General features: G+C 41.3%; 1 protein-coding gene across 1 annotated transcript in view; it reads left to right on the top strand.

Annotated features, from left to right (window-relative positions):
- Nucleotides 1–12,782: 12,782 nt before the first annotated feature.
- kcnn1a (potassium intermediate/small conductance calcium-activated channel, subfamily N, member 1a) overlaps nucleotides 12,783–20,118 on the top strand; it is a 77,030-nt gene continuing 69,694 nt past the window's right edge. Inside the window, exon 1 of the mRNA XM_037786408.1 lies at nucleotides 12,783–13,142. The gene's annotated coding sequence lies outside the window, so the exon portion shown is untranslated. The remainder of the gene's footprint in view (nucleotides 13,143–20,118) is intronic.

The following is a 20,118-nucleotide window of genomic DNA, read 5'->3' on the forward strand; positions in this document are numbered from 1 at the left end:
AAAGAACAAATATTTAATACAGAATCTTTAAGCTGAGAACTGTCTGTACTGATCACCACTGTCGCTGACTGAATCAGCACATTTTTGGGTTTAGATTACGGCCCGCAACGTACAGCGTAGTTCTTCTCAATTTACAATGTAATCTGGGAATTTAGATTTGATACTGCATGTATTTTTTAACTAACGGGTACCTTAATTCTATTTTTACGGGGTACAGTATGAACATTACTGAGCAACAAAGCTGGAAGTTTGGGGGAAAATGAGGTTAGGAGTTCTGTAGTACTACTATAATTCTGCTGTGGTTTAAAATGTACCATATACCACTTACCAACACTGGTGGGGTACAGACAATAACTAAAATAGAAAAGGCAAATCTTCTTTTTAGAGTTTGGGTACTTTTACTAATCAACTGCGGGGTACATTTGTGTTTTTGCTTTTGAAAAAAACGGTCCATGTAAAACGTTATTGTCCGGAACAAACTGGAAGCCTATACCTATTTATAGTACATTAACGGGTAGAACATTGTAATTATAGGGGACTTCTGTCCCAGTGTAACTGTCATGGACAGTGAAGAGCATCGAAAATGAAATATAAAGTAAATATAAGCCTTGAATGACTCCGTTTGCGACACTCTTAAGGGGATTATAAAATGTATATATTTCAAACAAACCCATGACCAAGAGCGTAGGTTTCTTTTTAACATGTAACATGTACATCTGGGGAAATTTGAGCATCAAACACTTAATTTCCTGCATTCTGATGAATTTGTATGCATTCATTTGTTCCTTTTTTTTTCATTAATTTATAGTATGATAATGATTTATGTTGCAAAAAAAACACAAAAATCAGATGAATTTATTTATTGACATCATTCCACAATATCAAAATCAAAATATGACACAACACGCTATAGGTCATGTCATAAATTTCAACCTCAAATCCAAAACTGAGCAGACCCAATGCCAAAACCAGAGCCGATAGCTATAGAAAACATCTCTATAGCGTCCCTCAACAACGGCTCGACGGAAGACAGTCTCAGCTGACTTCACCAGCACACGTTGATTGTGGATGCTTGTATATGACCTGCATGCGGATCTCAAGAAGGGACACGCTCATGTACCCCGTACTATTAGAATAGGTACCCAGTAGTTAAAAATACTCACCGTATAAGTTTTCTTTAAGTTCCTCCCAGGTTGTTGTTCAGTAGGTCATATTGAACTTTTTTTGTAGCTGCGTGTGATAAAATGTCCTGCTTCTGCTGGAAACAACGCAGATGAGAGAGGTGAGAGTGAACCTAAACATTAAAGTTGCAAGTGGCCAAAAGACGCTATAAAGCGCTGTACAGCTGTGTGGAACTGAAGCGTTGGGAAATAATTAGCTGTAGATTTGTTGAAGTGTATAATATCATACCACTAGCATGACGTTTTGTTTGTTAGCTGTTTAGTAGGGTTTCACAATTAATCAAATACTAATCGCGATCACAATTTTGGCTTCCCACAATGAAATGAACATGATCGCCTGAGATATTGACGTTTAAAATGCGTGTTCTGCTCATAGAAAACTCTGCTGCATATCAAATGAAGCACTTCCTAAACTAACAGCCAGCCAGCCGGTGATCTAGATGTTTTGGCTTCACTTTTGGGTATATATATTATCTTTACAACCAATGTGTTTATGATTAAATTAAAATCATAAAATTGTTTATCTAGCTCTTAATGTTGCAAATTTTACTCTTGAAGTGCACCAGATTGAAGCATTTAACTTTAAAGTGTAGTTAGCAAAGGTTTAGGGTGAATATTCCTGTATTTTTTCATATTGCAATATATATAGTTGAAAAAAATATTGCAATGTCAGTTTTTTACAACATCGTGCAGCCCTAAATGTACATTAACAGAGATGTAGTAGAGCATGGAAATGAAAACAATGCTCTGTTTATTTTAATGTGAAAGTGCAATAAAATATGTTGTTGCTAAAATCAGTGAATAATCGTGATAAATAATTGTGATATCAATATTGATCAAAATAATCGTGATTATCATTTTGTCCCTAATCGTGCAGCCCTATACTGTTGTTCCTTTTTGTGAGGGCAGTCTTCTGCCTACAAATTACCATGTGGAAATCTGTGAAGCCACTGTGCTGTTTGTATGTGACTTGTTGGATGCATAGAGCTTATTTGAGACGTCTAGTACATTCACGTTGCTATTGATAGCTTGCAATCAGAAAATGTACTGTATGTGATTGCAGAAGTACCTGCGCACTAAAAATGTATTCTCTTATATGTGAAAGGAAATTAAATTCTTGGAACAGAAAATGTAACGTAATAGGAGGCTCAGCAAACTAAAAAAACTCATCTAAACCAATAAAACAGGAACATTCTTGAATCTGATGCAAAATGTGTTTTACTTTGAATATAGGAACAAACCGAAGTCTAGCAGTTTTACCAAGTGTGCTACAGCTCCCAATAGGCAGAAAACAAGAGCAGTTAGCAGACATAGAACAAACACACGATGTAACCACGAGGGTGTTCCTCCGGCTGTGTGTGGAGCAGCTTGAATAAACATCGCTCCATGATGTCACACTTTACAGTCTTGCCTCTTACAGTAGGTAGAAACCTTCTCCTATACTATGTGTTGGTACTTCTATACATCCTATGCGTAAGTCTACTCGCAGTAGAGTTTTGGGTATAAAAGTCATATTAGTGGTAGGGCCAAAAGTCGCCAAAAAATTGCCAAAAGTGTGCATATAGTTTTTATTTATTCACATTTAGTTAGCACGGTTGGTAACCTTGGTGAATAAAGCTGCATTCTGCTTTGTATCAAAATCATTCCAGTAATTTCATATTTATTATTTTTAATTTGAAGCAGGAATTAGGATGTGAATTTTATGTTTTCCTTAAAGAAACAGTATGACATTTTGGGAAATACTCTTATTTTCTTTCTTGCAGAGAATTAGATGAGATTGAGACCATGTCACGTCTGTACGGTAAATATGAAGCTACCACCAGCAGCTGGTGATCTTAGGTTAGCATAAACTGGAAACAGGGGGAAACAGCTGCCTAAAAATCTGCCTATAAGCACCTTTTTAAAGCTCCCTAATTAACATTTATCGCACAGACATGAGAGTGATATCAATCTTCTCATCTAACTCTCAGCAAGAACATGAATAAGACAAATGCACAAGTGTCAAACTGTTCCATAATAGGACTCCGTTACAGCTCAGACAGAATGACAAATGAGAGTGCACAGGTCATGTTGCCTGATTGTTCATGTGGATCAGATTGGACCCACTACTCTCTGTGTCAGGGGAAACCCCATATAGAGTGTTCATGTATGGTACGTCTGGCATTATGCCTGGATGTAGCTGGATAACATGGGGGTTGTGTCATACAGTACATGTGGAGCTTGTCAGTCATATACAATGAAGCAGTCTTGTAATGTGTCAGCATCAATTACTCAAGTCCAGTTCTCTCTGATCTGGATATAAATTAAAGCAACGATGTCAACAAATCAAAATTTAACAACACCATGTGCGTGTTAAATAAATGATATGGTGTACGCTATGTGGATTCTGTTTCAATCTGTTTTACAGCTCTGCTTATTCAAATCTCCAGCAAGAGCTTTAGTCAGTTTCTAAAAAAAGGACTGACTTGACGTAATGGGAACATTGTCAAAACAACCTCAATCTTTAACTCCTCTCTTAAAGGTCCAATCGGTAATTCTTTTGGCTATATACATCGAGGAATTTCCACTTACATTATTGAAGTGTTTGAGTTGCAGATGAAAAATCTGAATTTCGTGTGTTTTATAACTGGTCCGAATTCAAAATATGGGCTTGATTAATACAAGTCTTACACACATTTCTTTTGTAATAAAACCTTTTATAGTGAGATTTAGTTGTGTTTTAGAGCTGGACCTTGTATGAAAATAATGTCAATCAATGCGAGTTTCATTGGAGGTTGCAGTTCATTCACCGATATGTTTATAATCGAATCACAGATTTTGGCTTTATGCAATGCATCCTCATACAATGGCTCGTATGATTTATTTATTGTGTTTGATGAAGTATTTAATACTCTTATCAACATGGGAGTGGGCAAATATGCTTGCTTTATGCAAATGTATGTATATATTTATTATTGGAAATCAATTAACAACACAAAACAATGACAGATATTGTCCAGAAACCCTCACAGGTACTGCATTTAGCATTAAAATAAGCTTAAATCATAACATGGCAAACTGCAGCCCAACAGGCAACAACAGCTGTCAGTGTGTCAGTTTGCTGACTTGACTATGACTTGCCCCAAACTGCATGTGATTATCATAAAGTGGGCATGTCTGTAAAGGGGAGACTCGTGGGTACCCATAGAACCCATTTTCATTCAGATATCTTGAGGTCAGAGGTCAAAGGGACCCCTTTGAATATTGCAATGCCATTTTTTTCCTCGCAGAAATTTAACGTAAGTTTTGGAGCGTTATTTAATTCCTGACTAGCTAGTATGACATGGTTGGTACCAATGGATAAGGTTAAGTTTTCGGGTTTCATATGCTGCCAGTATCTTCATTCTAGCTTTAAAACTGAGCCTGCTACAACCTCCGAAAGAGGTTAATTAAAAATTGTAAGTTGTGTTAATGTGTTAAAGAAATTAGTGGAGTTAAAATGAATTTGCTTTAATGCGTTATTATCGTGTTAACTTTGATAGCCCTAGTGACAAAACTACTTTTGTTAGGTTTAGGAAAAGATCGTGGTTTGGGTTAAAATAACACCGAAAGTGATGTAATTTAAGTACGGAAGTTACGTGACAACTAAATCAACGTTGACTTCTGGTTTCAAAAGGGGTATGAACACTGGTCTCCTGGGCGAAAGTCTGCTGTTTTTTGACCCGCCCATCCACCCCGACCTCCTCCCTATAGGCGCCGTTTGTCGCTCTTTATACTTCCTGGATCACAATTACGTGGATTAAATGTGAATGGATTTTATGGGATGTATACGAATTACAGTGCATTATTTTTTTCGTAGGTATAACTACTAGCGGTATATGAGAACAGCCTGAATGGGTGAAATGGGCAAACTCGAGAAAGAAGCTGTCCTATTATTTATGCTGAATAATTCCATATTCAATTATTCGTCCTCATATGCACAACTGCATGTGTGCCCATACAGACAGTCTATCACATGCATGGATTGTATTCCAAGGCCACACATCCATATGTATATACAAAAATCTCTGACGCACAGCTTTTCTTCTCTCCTTGTCATTCTCACATATAACTAAAAAAATTTAAGCCTTGAAATCCTCCTCTTACAGCCGGGGCTTTGGAATACAATCCATCGCAGTTCATGATGAAGAGGCAACTGCTGTAAAATCCAATTGGAGGTTTATGGAGATAGATGGAGATGAATACCTCTCTTCGTCATCCCTCTCTCTTTCTCTCTGCCATACTAATGCACAAAATATGGGCTCGCACACACTCGCACATGGACACACTTCCTCTCACTCTCAGAGTTTCATGAAATCCGCCCACAATTATACAGCATCCCGCTCACAACTGCAGGGGAATCTTTCAGCAGCCGGGGTTTGGTCTCAGCGGGCAGCGCTTCACCGCTGAGTGTGCAGCCTCTCTTGCCTTGGTGGGGGGAAGGCCTCCTCTGTCGAGGTATTATCCGCTCCCATCTAATATTCATCAGCTACTGGGAGATTCGTGACGACAAGTCAATTTGATAGGCTAACAATGCACCGAGGTGGTCGGTGTTGTTGTGTGCACATGCAGGTATGTGGGTCCACATTAACAAGGTATAAACAGTGCACACATTGGAGGGCATGTGCACGGAGGCCGGGGTGCGTCATGAGAATTAATATATACTTTTTCAAGTGGTTAGTTGTGATCGGTTAATTTATTTATACAAACATTTCTACAAAACGTTTTTAAAATGATTCTACAAAGATTTTAATGATAAAGTGAAATAAGTGAATATGTGTCCATCATTTAAAAAACACAATAACATGAAATTATTACTTTTATTTTGAATTTGAATAATTTTATTATACATTTATTTTAACTTATCCATTTAAATGTAGTTATTAAAATTTTTCTTTTTTATAAAACAATAATTTGCTAATAATTTACCACATTTTGTAAAAAAATTGGGTCCCTCAGTGCATGTGTGTGCATGTTTAGCAGAGTATGACATGTGATGATGGGTCATGTAACGGCGCACGTGTTCACTTTGTGTTTGAAGTGTAAATGGATGGCCAAGTGTTCTCATATATGGTACACAGTTGGCTGTAAACACAGAGAACGTCACCACTTGACTATTTCTAAGTAGCATCAGCCCAATGTTTACACAAAGGCACAAAGTGACATATTGCATTTGTTTTTTTCCTCTTATTTTTCATCTTATTAATAGACTTAGTAAGAAGTAAAATAGGGACAACATGTGACAAAGATCATGAGATTAAACTTAGATATATCATGGTGAAACATGGTGGGCACTAAACCTACTGAGCCATTGGAAAAGTTGCAAATACATGCAAACATGTAATAAATAATAACTGTATGAGATAATACCTTTTCATATAAGTCTTAATAAACAGTAAATGTTCTCAGAGAAATTATATTGAATAATAGAACAGATGACTGGCGCATCGCTGTATAAAACACTTTTCCTAGTCTCTATACATACGTTTCTTTTCTATGTATTTGTGCATAGGTGCCAGAAACAAAAAGTACAGCTGCAAAACATTCAACAGCGGAGTTTCTCACTGATTCCCACAGTGTGTCTGCACACACACACACACACACACACACACACAACTAAATCACCCCGCGTCCCCTCCCCTCTCTCTTCTTTCCCTCTCTTTCTTTTTGGCATCCATCACTGTCCGCGGCAATGGACTGCGAAACAAATTTCTCTCACTATACATTACAGGTTAAGAAAGGGAGCTGGGAATGTATTATATATGCCGGGTTCGATTTTTATGTAGCGTCTACGGGCTCGTCCATCATTGCTCCGCTAGGCACCCTTGTGCACCGGGCCCCTGACGAGATGTTGTCTTGGCACCGCTATCAATCACCCCCCGCGCTTGCCCGAGCCCCGTGCCCGACGTGCAGGAGGGGGCATGTGATGTAGCTGCGGGACTCCCTCCCTGCCGCTCCCTCCGCCTCTCCTGTGGCGGTGACGCCAACACTCATAGTCGTTCGTCATTTGAATGGTGCGTTAATAGCATGGGTTTCTACTAGGTGTCTTCGTCCCTGCGTGACCTCTGTCCGTCTTCCTTTCTGTCTCAATACCGCGAAGGACGTGATGCTTTTAATGACCGGAGACGATCGGGTAATAATTGCGCAGACCGGAGGGAAAACGAGTTTTGTATAGACCCACCTGGCGCCACTCACCCATGCAATGATACTTGGGTCAGAGCCATTAAGAAAACATGAGGTCACACCATCATATGAAATATATGTAAACTCAACTGTATGGCCAACAAGGGGAGCCTCATAAACCGACAGCAGATTGACTTTTACAGTATATACGAGGGCTGGACGCAGTGCTTTGATTTGTGGCTTCATCGCCTGATATAATTGCAGTCCATCAAGACCATGGAGGTATAAACCCTCACCGCTCTGATGCCTTAATATGTCCATTAACTCTCTCTGTGTCTTTATAGATGACATACAGGGTTAAACAGACACGGGATGCTGAAGCGTGTGCCTTCGCATGGCTGCTCAGGCTACTGCTAGACTAATCCTTTTTCTCCCAAAGTCAGGCGGATTATGATTTGAGGAGTACTCCTTTGCCCTTCACACTCCCCGGTGAAAGTCACGACCTATCAGAGAGCATGGGGGGTAGAGGGGGTGTTGGGGCGGGTGGGCTCTTGGAAGAGAAGGTGGAGGAGAAGGAGGGAGATGGGGAGAGGGCTTAATTAGGCCAGATCACCGCCGCTCTCCACCACCACCACCACCACCATCCCCAGTCCCCACACTATTCCCTTAGATCCCATCCACTTAATGTTCTGTGAAATCATATTCCACTCCCCAGAGAAGAGAGAGAAATCAGAACAATAAAATGACACATTTTAAAGAGAGGCAGCACCACGGGGAAATAGACTGTTAGTGACACATGGAGGATGTTGTGGGCTGATGGATAGCAAGCACATCTGTCTGGCCCATTACCAACAAACAGCATCAGGCCCAAAACACAGCAGTCTGGAAGAGGCTCCTGCACTTCAGTCAACTAAAAACAAGTTGTCTGTATCATTTTTATGTCCAGTTATATCGCTGATAGTGTCTAGCAAACACGTTTGCCTTAATAAGGGACATCTTAACAAAAGAAATATCCTCACATGCATTTCTATTTGAATTTTGTGTTTTAGAGCACATAGCTGCATATTCTGAGAAACTTGGTTTAAAGTTTTCAGGCTGGCTAGCAAACTGCGTAACAAATAGAAAAGTAATACCTTCCTGTTATCCTAATAGATTACATTACAATTTAATTATGTGATTTAGATATGTAGCTTAACTATATTGCATGAGTTCTACTCTGAGCAGGTTTAGCTGGGTGTTTTTTCTCCATTGGGATTGGAATACGAGATGTGGAATAAATAACTAATTCTTTTAGTAATTACTAAAAGATGATATTTAGCTTTTATTTTTTAAACTGATGTTTTCATTTACGGATAGGGGAAACATCAATGAGTAAATTCAGTTTTAGGTTTTAAGGGACAGTGTGTAGGATTTGGCGGCATCAAGTGGTGTGGTTGCAGATTGCAACCGACTGAGTACCCCTCCGCTCACTCCTCCCTTTCTAAGACTGCGGTAACATGAGCCGGCGAGTGCAAAACCGTGGTAACGGCGTTTGCCTCGCTCAGAGGTCATCATTACCATAATAACACTACTTTAGGAGCAACGGAGGTCAGACGGCGGCTGGCGATACCACGGTTTTGCACTCTGCGGCTCACATTACCGCAGTTTCACAAGCGTGTCGGAGAACTGCAGTTTACCGCTGATCCAGAGCATGGTTACTATGGTTTGGTTTCTTAGCTCCATTTTGTGGCAACTGAAATGTACAGAAATTATACATTTCTATGGCATAATATTTTTCAAATAGTAAAACAGATGTCAAAAAGTCAGATTCAGGTCGTAACTCAACTTTGACCGAATATGTAGTTACGATGTTTGGTGTTTGCAGTTTGGACTCTTAATGCACAGAAATCAACCACCTGACTAAACTTTAAAGAAATGACAAAAAATGTGTCCAACACATGTGAACCCATGTGCGCAGGTCTAAAATCATTTCATTATGTTCTGTTTCTTAATTTAGCTTCTATGCACGTTTTGATATTGAGAAGTGGAAAAAAGATAAATTCCTCGTGGTGACAGTGAATCTCCAGGGTGGTTGTCTGCTAAAAATACTCTGTAGCCTTAAGGGCTCGGTGAAAAAAATACACCAGAGCAAAAATTGAAATGTCACAGTGTCCCTTGAAGGTTAAAACAATGCTGCTAATAGCTGATAGTTGTTCCACCATACTTAAAGATTATGAAGATGACGTCAGCTTGTGAATTAGGGCTGCATCCTGCAACAGACGATTCAAGGTACGGAGTTAAATTCTCTGATGAACGGACCTTGTTACAAATTAAACCTAAGCTGCTTTAATTCCTTAATTAGAACTGTGTCTGTGTCATTGTTCTGTCGTTTCCCTCAGCTCCATTTTAAATTAGCCACGGTTACACGTGCAGAGCAGTCAAACTGTAAACTTGTATTAGAAAAGGCTGCATTGTGAATAACAAAGTAACGTTGCTTTCGGGGTGGGGCTGAGCCTTTTCTTTCTCTACACTTTATTTTTTTATTTTTCTGAGAGCAGAGCAGAGGCAGTGAAGCAGACAGGAGGCCCGGCATGCAGCGAGCAGCGGAGACGTCCAGCAAAATGGAGGTAGTGAAACAGAGAGAGGCAACCGGCGTCAACATACAGACAGATATGAGAGGGAGGCTGTCAGGGAAAATACACATGGAATATAAATAATACACAGACTGGACAAACAGCTGGCCAGACAAACAGACGAGTTGACACACAAACACACACACACACACACACACACACACACATAAAGACTGATGGATAAGGAGACATGCAGGCAGGCGGGGCCGAGTGGAGGAAATCCAGACATCCATGCAGAGTAGATGGAGGACAGAAAGTCCAACAGGCAGCAGCAGGGACAGGCCATGCTGCCTCTCCACACCTCGAGGACACTTTGGCAGTAAAGAGAAGCTAAAGCTAATCCCCCGCTGTGTTTAGCCAGTTAGGGCCCTTCAAGAGGAGAGAAAGTGGCCTTACCCCCCACCAAGTAGAGAGAGAGAGAGAGAAGAGGTCCAGCATTTTCCAGCAGTTAGATAGCATCTAGTTTTTTTTTCATTAGGACACGAGGCAGCATTATCATCCAGAACATCTGAATTTACCCCCATCCACCAGCTCGTTCTATCGCTCCCCTCCAATCATTTCTAATGCACTCTGTCTCCCTCCCTCCCTCCCTCCCACGTCTCCCACTCAATCAGACAGCCCTGTTTTTATCCCTCACTACCTCAGAGTCCTCTATTGTTCTCAATTTCCGTCTTTTCACTTCACGTCTTTTTGCTTTATTCCCCTCGTGCTCTCGTTACTTCTCTTTATTCTCCTGTTTAGGAGGGGAAACGGCACCATTAAGTCTACTTCTCAAGATCCTTTCAGCTCTGTTTTTCACAACCAACGTTGGCCTAAATTCTCTGTGGTGAGAACTTGGTAATTCCTTAGAAGTTAGGGCTAATTATTTTTTTGCAGAAATACAGCAAGGTATCTGTTTCTATCTAGGAAAGGTTGCCACTTCACCGTGTGCTATCAAAGCACCCTCACCTTAAGCATTTGAGATGCAAAGCAATGAACAATTGTGTAGGCGAAATGATGCAATGATGATGAAACAGCAGATAGTATACGATGTGTTTCTAATTGAGCTGTGTCTTAATGTCATATGCAACCAAAAACAATAAAGCCCTTGTATGAATTTAATATGCCAGACAACAAGCAAGGAGAAGAAAACTTGCTTGCAGATCAAGTTTGTTAATTAGTAATTTAACAATATATAAAAAAAACTAGGTTGTGATACCCAACATTTAAATAGCCTATTGCATGAGTGGCTATGTCTTTGTTCGCCGCAGTAACATCCTGTTCTAATTAGCTGTTGTGCGGTCACAGGTGTGCTTTTTGGCTTCAAACTAGCTTTAAGGTTTCGAGACGATCTGCTTTATAATTTTAGTTTTTCTTCATCACATGTTCCACCATACATACGCCCCCTCTGCGGCAGTTTGGCTGCTCGTGTTTCTCTCAGTAATTATACGGCTCTGATTAAGTGCGCGAGTGAATAATGCAACCAGCTGGAGTCCTCTGTGATGCCTGCGTGATTTTTTTCTTCCTTTTCTTTATCTGGCGGTATGGTATGCCTGGGTCTCCCCCCGCCGTGTGACCTGCGGGTGACGGGGAAACCTGCCACCAATGTGCCCGGAAACCCTCGACGCCAACACGGCAGCACGAGCTAAAAATAGTCTGCCTGTGATAAATAATAAAACCCCTCCCCATATGCCAAGCGTCCCTGTACTTTCCTCCTGATTTGAGTCTGTGCGGCTAATTGTATGACTTCATTTGAATTGGGAGTGTTCAGGCTGTTTATGGTGGGCATTGGTTGGACTGGATAGGATGGGGAAAAATAGACCTAAAAGCAATAAATCTTTAATATATTTTTTACAATGGTAAACACAAGCAGTGAGTATTATTATAAACATGTGTAAAAACACCATCAGGTGTGTATGTTTATAGCCTGTTTAAATTCAGTTTAAGGAGCACAGACCTCTAATAAATCAATATTATATTGCCCTAAGGGTGCTCAGTAAATGGTTGTGTACATAACAGGTCTAAAATCAGACATTTAAATGACAAAGAGCTATGAAATATAGGCCTGCATTAATAATAGCTGTGAAAATACTGTATATTATAAAACTAAATGCCATTATTACTGCGGTTTATTACTGAACACTCTGCCTGATCAGCATCCCCACATATCCCTCTCATTTTCCACAATATAATTACACTCCATAATTCTGAATGATTTTTTTTGTCTGCCATCATCTTTATCAAAGAGCTGTGTAATTTAAGAGTGGTGTAAAAGAAATCATGCTAAATCAATGAAAGCAGTACCGTCCTGTGTGGAGAAAATGACACGGCGCTCCCTTTTCTGTTTTTCCTGGCTGTCTGGTCACGATTCAAAGCCCTCACAGCGGGGAGCTTTGTGTTGATGCTGCTGCAGTCCGCATGGGAACCCCCCCCCTTTACAAACCCACCCTTACTCCTCCTCTTCCTCCTTTTTCTCTTCTCCTCTTCCATCTCTCCCTCCTCTTCACCCCCTCCTCCTCCCCTCCTCCTGCTGCTCCTCTTCCTTCTCCTCCTGCTTCTCTTCTCTTTCTCTCCTCCACCCACGCATGGCTCTCCACGACCGAGAGGCTAAAAATAGCATCAGGAATCCCCGCATCAATTCAGAGAGGGGAGGAGGAGGAGGAGGAGGAGGAGGGGGGGGGGGGACGTCAGCACACACACAAGGTCATAAAACCCCCCTCCAGTGCTTTTCTTGATTTGTCACAGCTCCCATCAGCGTTTTTTTTTTTGTCCGGGAGACCCACACCGTGTCAGATTTTATTTTATCGTCCCGAATTGATAAAAAAATTGTATCGATCTCCTGTAAATCACATTAAACGCCATTAAATTTCATGACCCAGAGGTGGGAATGAGATTTCACTGTGGACTGAAATAATACAAAATAAAAACATAGCTTTTTTTTTTTTTTTTCTCTCAGAGCACAAACAGGTGGAGGAGATGGGGAGGAAACACACGAGGAAAGAAGAGGGAGCAGCCAATAGCGGGAACAATACGCTGAGCATGTGCTCGCAAGAATCCAGAGCGTGTATTCCCCGTTATTCCGTGCTACGAGCGACAGGAGACTGCAATGACTGGGAGAGCCCCTATTCTTAGTAGGAGACTATTGATTTTCTTGCTGTCATTTATAATCATCGCTGATGTGTCTTCTGCAAGGAGAGAGCCTGCATGTGCAACCTCCGTCAGATAAAAGGTATGCTCTTCCCTTTCCTTTCACTTCATTCTCTTTTCTATCAGTATTAGTTAAAAAAGAGGGGTGTGATAAGATTGCGTGATGAAATTGCAATTGCAGGCTCTAATATCTGTAGCTAATAACCTTTATAGCTCACCTCATTTGCATTTTCACACCTAACAGCACTAGTGCATGACTTTTTTTTTGCAGGGATGAATTTTCTTATCTGACATGGCTACACCTTGTAGCCTTTCTGTGTTACTGGTGTGCAGTGTGAAATATAAAGGGATATTCCCGGCGTTGGATTACTCTGATGCAAGGTGTACAGTATTTCAACTTTTTGTTGTCCATGTGCAGATGGTGTAAGGTGATCATATTTAAGTGTGTGTGTGTGTGTGTGTCTTCTTGAGACTGTTTCTAAGGGATGTTTCTTGAGGCTTTTCCCAGAAGAGTGTACAGTCCACCTCAGCCTGCTGGTGGTGAATACGGGGGGTCACTTGGTCATCTCCTTTGTGTTTGTTGCGGCTCTGATGATGAGACGCGGTCCGAGTCTTTGAACCTTTGCATTAGTGATGAGCTTTCTCCTCTCTTTATCTCTCATCACCATATTTTACAACTGGGCAAACCTCTCTGAGCCTCTCTTGTCAAAACGCCGGTCCCATCCGCCCACACAGGTATGCACATGTGTTTACATGTGCACGTTGGTGCACAAACACACACCCCGAGGCACATGTTTTGAACACACACATAAGCATGATAACGCCATAACCATCTTTACCTCACACACACACACATACACACATCAGACTGCGTTATAAATGGGCCTTTCCCTGTTTGCTTCTTTCTCTCTCTTTGTCCTCTTCACTTCCCCTCCTCATCTACTGCTCCATTCAATGCAGTGACATCATTGTGCTCTGTGAACAGAGGTTGATGGTCCAGTGCTTCTGCCAAGACTACGTCGGAGAAAACAAGGCAGGTGTTTGCTGTTGTATTAGCAGAGAGGGCATCATGTAGGACCAGCAGCAGACGAAACCCAGAGACATCTCTGCCACTGCTGCATTAACACTGCCAGACCCTGATTAGAGGTAGGAGAGAGTATGACGTACAACGTTTTAAAGCTAGTGAGATAATGTCTCACAGAGAGATAAACGAGTTAAATGAAAGTGGGAGCTATCAAATGGGAAAACAAATCTTTGAAGAAGCTTTACATTTATCTGTAACTGTCTGTTTAACTGTCTATTTCAGAGGGCTCCAACCTTTTTTTTCTCTGAGAGCTAATTTGACAAAATTTAAGTGGCCGAGAGCTGCTCGTAGCAGCAAGTTGTACATCGTCAACAGCAGACATCATTTCTGTCTTACTTTTATGGTCCTTTCAATAACGTTTCAGTCACCACTGTCATCACCTCTATTACAATCCCGCCATAGGCGACGTGATGAAGTTACACCATTGGTTGGCCGAGTGTTGGAGTTTCCTCATTGGCTCATTTACTCTTTCAAAATGAAAAGGCGGGAACAGTCCGTGATGCAAATGAGCCCGTCCAGCGCGACGCGTCTGGATCACGAAACTTGGACCAAGCTGTCAAACTAGGTGATCTAGTTCTAAAATTAAACGAGATTCAGTTGTGGCACAGCCTATTTCTCACTTAAAATTTTCAGAAGAAGATTTTGGTGGATTGTTTAGACAGAATAACAGAAAGTTTATGAGCAGGCCGCCGTGTTATTTCCTGTTTGAAACGGCAAGCAGAAAACAAGGGACCAATCAGGTGCATTCCACAAAAGGGTACATCACCGCTTGAACGGCCAGTTGAGTGGAGCGGAACGTCCCCTAGTGTCCTCGCCGGACCTGGTGGACAGGTACCGCTGGATTTAACATTATAGACATGACCACTGACTATCTGTATAACAATTTAGCCACAAATTCAAAGACTGACCAGACACGGTCCAGACATATACTCAGTTTTGACCGAGTCTTGTTTGCTTTTTTTTTTTGGCCTCGCTATTTTCTGCAGTCATTGTCAAATCTGGTGCGTCACTGATTTAAACTTGTAAGCAGCATAAGTCGTTGAATTGACAGCTGGCAAATAATAATTTTGTGTCCGAAGGGTACGAGATGTGTGCATTTGATTGGATAGAAATTTAAACAAGTCTACAGTGACTTTGTGGTATCAAATTTATATACATATTCTTTGAACCTTTAGTGATCCACTCAGAAATGGGTGTAGCTCGCGACCTATTTGTTGGAGACCCCTGGTCTATATGAAGATTTAATTCCTCTTCTTCTTGCTAAATATTTTAGTCATTATGGGAATAATTGTCACTGACAATAAGATTTTCCTCATAAAGTCATTCATAATCTCATAATTAAAACCCGAGCAAATCTAATATTGCAGTGAATGAATAGAGCTGTGCCGAAGAGGAAACGACCATAACAAGGTGCTGGTATCTGTGCGTGTGTGTTTGTGTGGACTAAGGTGACTAATTGCCCTCTTGTTCATCCTCTGAGATGGATGAGAACACTCACCCCTCTGCTCCTCTAAGCTTATGGCTGTGCATCAGGATTATCCAGGATGCTTCTTGAGTATCTCCTCATTCCTTCAATGGAATCTCCTCTCATCTCGGGTGTTACCTGGCATGCCCGTGCGTTACAGCTGCTGCCTGCACGGGCCACTTTATCACTTCCTGCACCTTGGCTTAGCTTGTGGCGGTAATAGAAAACACTTCATCACAGATGTCCGCCTCGCGCGGGCCTTTCCACTCATTTATGGGACTTTGGGATGCTAACATGTCAGCTGATATTTAACAACGACTCTCCCCGTACCTGCCTCTTCTTGAATGATGGCAAAGCTGCTTATTCATTTGAGTAGCCGGAGCAAATCTAACTAATGATCTTAGCTGTCAGAGATAAATTCCAGCATTGGGCGCAGGGCCCTGCCGCTGCTGTGGCTGGCAGCGTGTATCTCCCAGACGCTCTGTCTCAAGCATGCCCTCTGTATCATCTCACACTGGCTGCGCCGAGTGTTCGATGACGCCGCAGCCCGGGTTGAGTCACGACTCGCCTCTTATCTCTAGGATCGCAGGTTGTTTATCATGTGCGGAGCATATCAGCGTTTACGCAGGCCAGCCGCATCCGTCCAGCTGAATATGTGTCACATTATTCACTGGTCATAACACTGTATCAAAGGCCGCTGTGGCTCCCGCAGCACCTAACTCTCTATCCTTGAGGCATCACTCACAGTTAGTCATAGTTGAGTAAGATGACAGCCATAGCCATGACATGCAGGGAATTGACAGACTAATTCAAGATGGCTGCCTTACACTCAGCTGTCATACATGACAAACTCGGGGCCAAGAGGAAGTGTTTTAGAAACCTCTGCTGCCTTTTTTTTTGTTTTAGCAAAGTCCTCTCTACTCTTTTTATTTCTTTCTTCCTCGTCTCATTTTCTATCGTACGTCTTTGTCTTCAGAACAGCTGTTAGTTGCACTTCTGCAGAGATTCAGCAGTAAATATGAACTGGTATTTGTAATGTCGAGGGCAGAAGAGGTCACGCTCTTTCTCTCTAAATTGCATGCTCAAAGCCATGATATTATATACAATACCATTTTTAATAAACAACATTTTTTCTTAGCTCATTAAAAGCTGATAGTTTGGAGATGCATAGTTTTCGAAGCACAGTGACGATACCCAACTCAGTTTTGTTTGTAGAGCCCAAGATCACAGATTTGTCTCAGAGGGCTTTAAAAGCTGTACAACATGCGACATCCTCTATCCTTAGATCTTCCATTTGGAAACCCTTGAACAGGACTTTAACTACAAACTTAAAAAACAACGACAACAACACGGCGGCTCTCTAAAGTAAGACGGCGTATTAAGGCCATTGTAGGTAAAAAAAAGTTAATTACATAGCTGGTGGAGGGGGGGAATATTCTGACAAATAATCAGGATTTTCCAAGAAAAAAAGTCCTAAATTTACGAGAAAAAAAAAGAGATTATAAAGTTATAGATTTATGATAAAAAACGTGGATATTCTTTGGAGATTAATGTGGCAAATTTATGTGAAAGAAAAAATCACAAATTTGCAAGATTATAAAATCATAAATTTACGAGAAAAAAAATGGATATTCTCTGAGATTTAAGTAACAAATTTATGAGAAAAAAAAAATAAAAAAATTTGAGATTATAGTCATAAATCTACGGGAAAAAAACGTATAGTTATAGTGGAGTGCAAACCACGACCCCCGGCTCCTACAGTGGCACTACTACGCCATCATACTAAAGTGTATTGTTAACAGAAATATATTTCGAAAGGTAAATGTGGGTCTATCTTTGTGGACGCAGGGGCCGTTATCTGTGTCATATCAACAGGACATAGTCTTACTAACATGACTGTGATCACTATTAATGAGAACAAACAAACATGGACCGCAGTTCATTATTAGAGCAGCACAAACTTATGTCCTGATGACGTCATGGCAGTCTGGTGTTCTGGCGGTCAGAGAGATAGTCTAATAAGCGAATGGACTCTAGCTTGAACCCCAAAGCAGCCATGTGTTCTGCCAAAGTAAAGGCAGAAGTGCTCCGATTAATATTCATTAAAACCTGGTGCATTACACACTATACAGTCAAGATGCCAAGAACAATGAGATACCACTCGGAGGCATCTGTAAGAATAGTGATTATAAAAACACATATGACTTTATCTTCCAGCGTAGATGGTTCTGTATTAAGATAATAGGCTAATCTCTGTACCTGTGTGTAATTATTTTTGGTTCACTTACAGTACAACACATTTTCTATCTTCCTCTTCTTTTTTCAATTGAACTCTTTTGATCTATTCTGTGTTGGCGCACCTGCTCTTTTTAGATATCGCTCCCACTCGGTCCGGTTTCCCTCTCTCTCAGTGCACACTATCAGTTTCTCTCTCTCTCTCGTTCTCTCACGCACACACGAATACTTACACATCTCTCTGCTTCGCCCTGGTCGGTTTTCTCTTTCTCTGTAATTACAGGCTTCTTATCTACTTCCTATGTTACGTGCTGCAGCCATTGGCCTCCTCAATGTTTCCTCCTCTACCATTTTAGTGTCACAGATCTTCCGCTGCATCTCCCTCCAGGAGCCAACAATATGCTTTAACGTGGCTGGAGCGGCCAAGTTTGACGGCTGCATGGGACAAATCCAAGAGGCACTGCTGGAAAGAGGCCGTTTGAGTGAAATATTGTAGCGTCGTTATGGTTGTGGGTGTGTGTGTGAGAGAGAGGGAGGGGGGAAAAAAAGCAAAGATGGAGAGAAAATGTGGTCTTTGGCGTTCATAGCCGCTTGTTGAATGAGTGTTTGTGTGTGTCCAGGAGTTGTAAAGTTTGATTTAATTATTTATGTGGAAGCAGTAACATTGCTTCCCAAACTAGCAAATGAAACTCCATCTTGCCAAGGAACTCGCACAGGTCACAGCGATCAATTACTTAATGAAAATGATCAGGTTTCTAATGCAGCCCCGGCCAGAGCTCCACTCCAAATTCCTGCAGTACTTCACGTAGCTATAAAACAAGAGTGTAGCTCAGCTTTCTTCCAGTGGTTAGGCAAAGTGTGCCACCGCTGCAGTCTTTTTAGACCCATCAAAACTCCAAATGGCTGAACCAGCTTTAAGGAAAGGATTATTACTTATTAAGAATGGCTAATGTATGATGTAAAGTTGGCTCCCTCTCCGTCTCTATCCCCTCCTGTCTCTTTGGCTCAGCCTCAACGTCTCTCTCTTTCGACTAAAATGGTGCGTTTGTGTTGCTCATATTTTTCCAATACTAACCTATTCTTATGAAAGAAACACGGATGTAAAAGTCCATCTTAATACAATACTCAAATGCCTATGTGTACATTATTCTAAGCGTTATAGCTAGAGATGTTCCAATTCCATTTTTTCCTTCCCCATACCGATTTCGATACCTGACCTTGCGGTATAGTCCGATACCGAGTACCGGTCCGATACCAGCGTGATAAATATAATATCTTTGTCGCTTTTGGGCTATCTTTGTGGAATCAATCTCGTTGTTGGAAAGTGGTTTCAAGCATTTGCTGCTGTCCTTTTTTCCCCTCCTTTGCCTCGGTGAAGTCGTCGTGCTCTTTCTTGTGATGCGTCTTCAAATGTTTTATAAGATTGCTGGTGTACAAATTGGCAACACTCGAGCCACCCCTGGAAGCGGAAGCCTTACATACTGTACATATTGCTGTTTTACTTGTTGGATTTTCCACTGTGAAATATCGCCAAATGGCTGACATTTTCCTCGCTCTGACTACCATCAGACTCTCCACTAGCACCACACTGTTGCTGTTTGCTATCGTCATGTGACAAACTACCTGCATCAGTTCTTCTTCGCTGCTCTAATACAGTAGTTGTCAGTGGCAGCCACGATACATCCAGGGCGACAGCACAGTGAAGGCTACCGTTTTGGAGCTGTGAAGAAGAATTGATTTTCGGTTAAACAAGTTGATTTTTTTCTGGGTTAATAAATGACGTATCGGATCGGTGCATAGACTGGCGTACTCGCCGATACCCGATCCTGAATTCTGGGCAGTATTGGACACATTTCCGATACTGGTATTGGTATCAAAACAACTCTAGTTATAGGTTGTAAAGATTCCTCCTCTCCATATTGGCTGTGAAGTGACCCTTTACTAACACAAGCTACACTGTGGGAGTCCACAGTCCTTGTTCCACTCCACAGACACAAACCAAAGGACCACAGTAGCTGAAAGCACCCACACCTCACCTGGATCTTATTCTATAGAGTTTAGAGCTACAACAATTAACCGATTTGTTGTCAGCTATTAAATGAATCCCTAACTATTTTCATAATCTATTCATCAGTTTGAGTATTTTTTCAAGAAAGAAAAAGTCATAATTCTCTGATTCCAGCTTCATAAATATGCATATTTTCTGGTTTCTTTTCTCCTCTATGACAGTCAACTGAATATCTTTGAGTTGTGGACAAAACAAGACATTTGAGG

Source organism: Sebastes umbrosus, chromosome 12 (assembly GCF_015220745.1).
Source record: "Sebastes umbrosus isolate fSebUmb1 chromosome 12, fSebUmb1.pri, whole genome shotgun sequence".
NCBI classification, from domain to species: Eukaryota; Metazoa; Chordata; class Actinopteri; order Perciformes; family Sebastidae; genus Sebastes; species Sebastes umbrosus.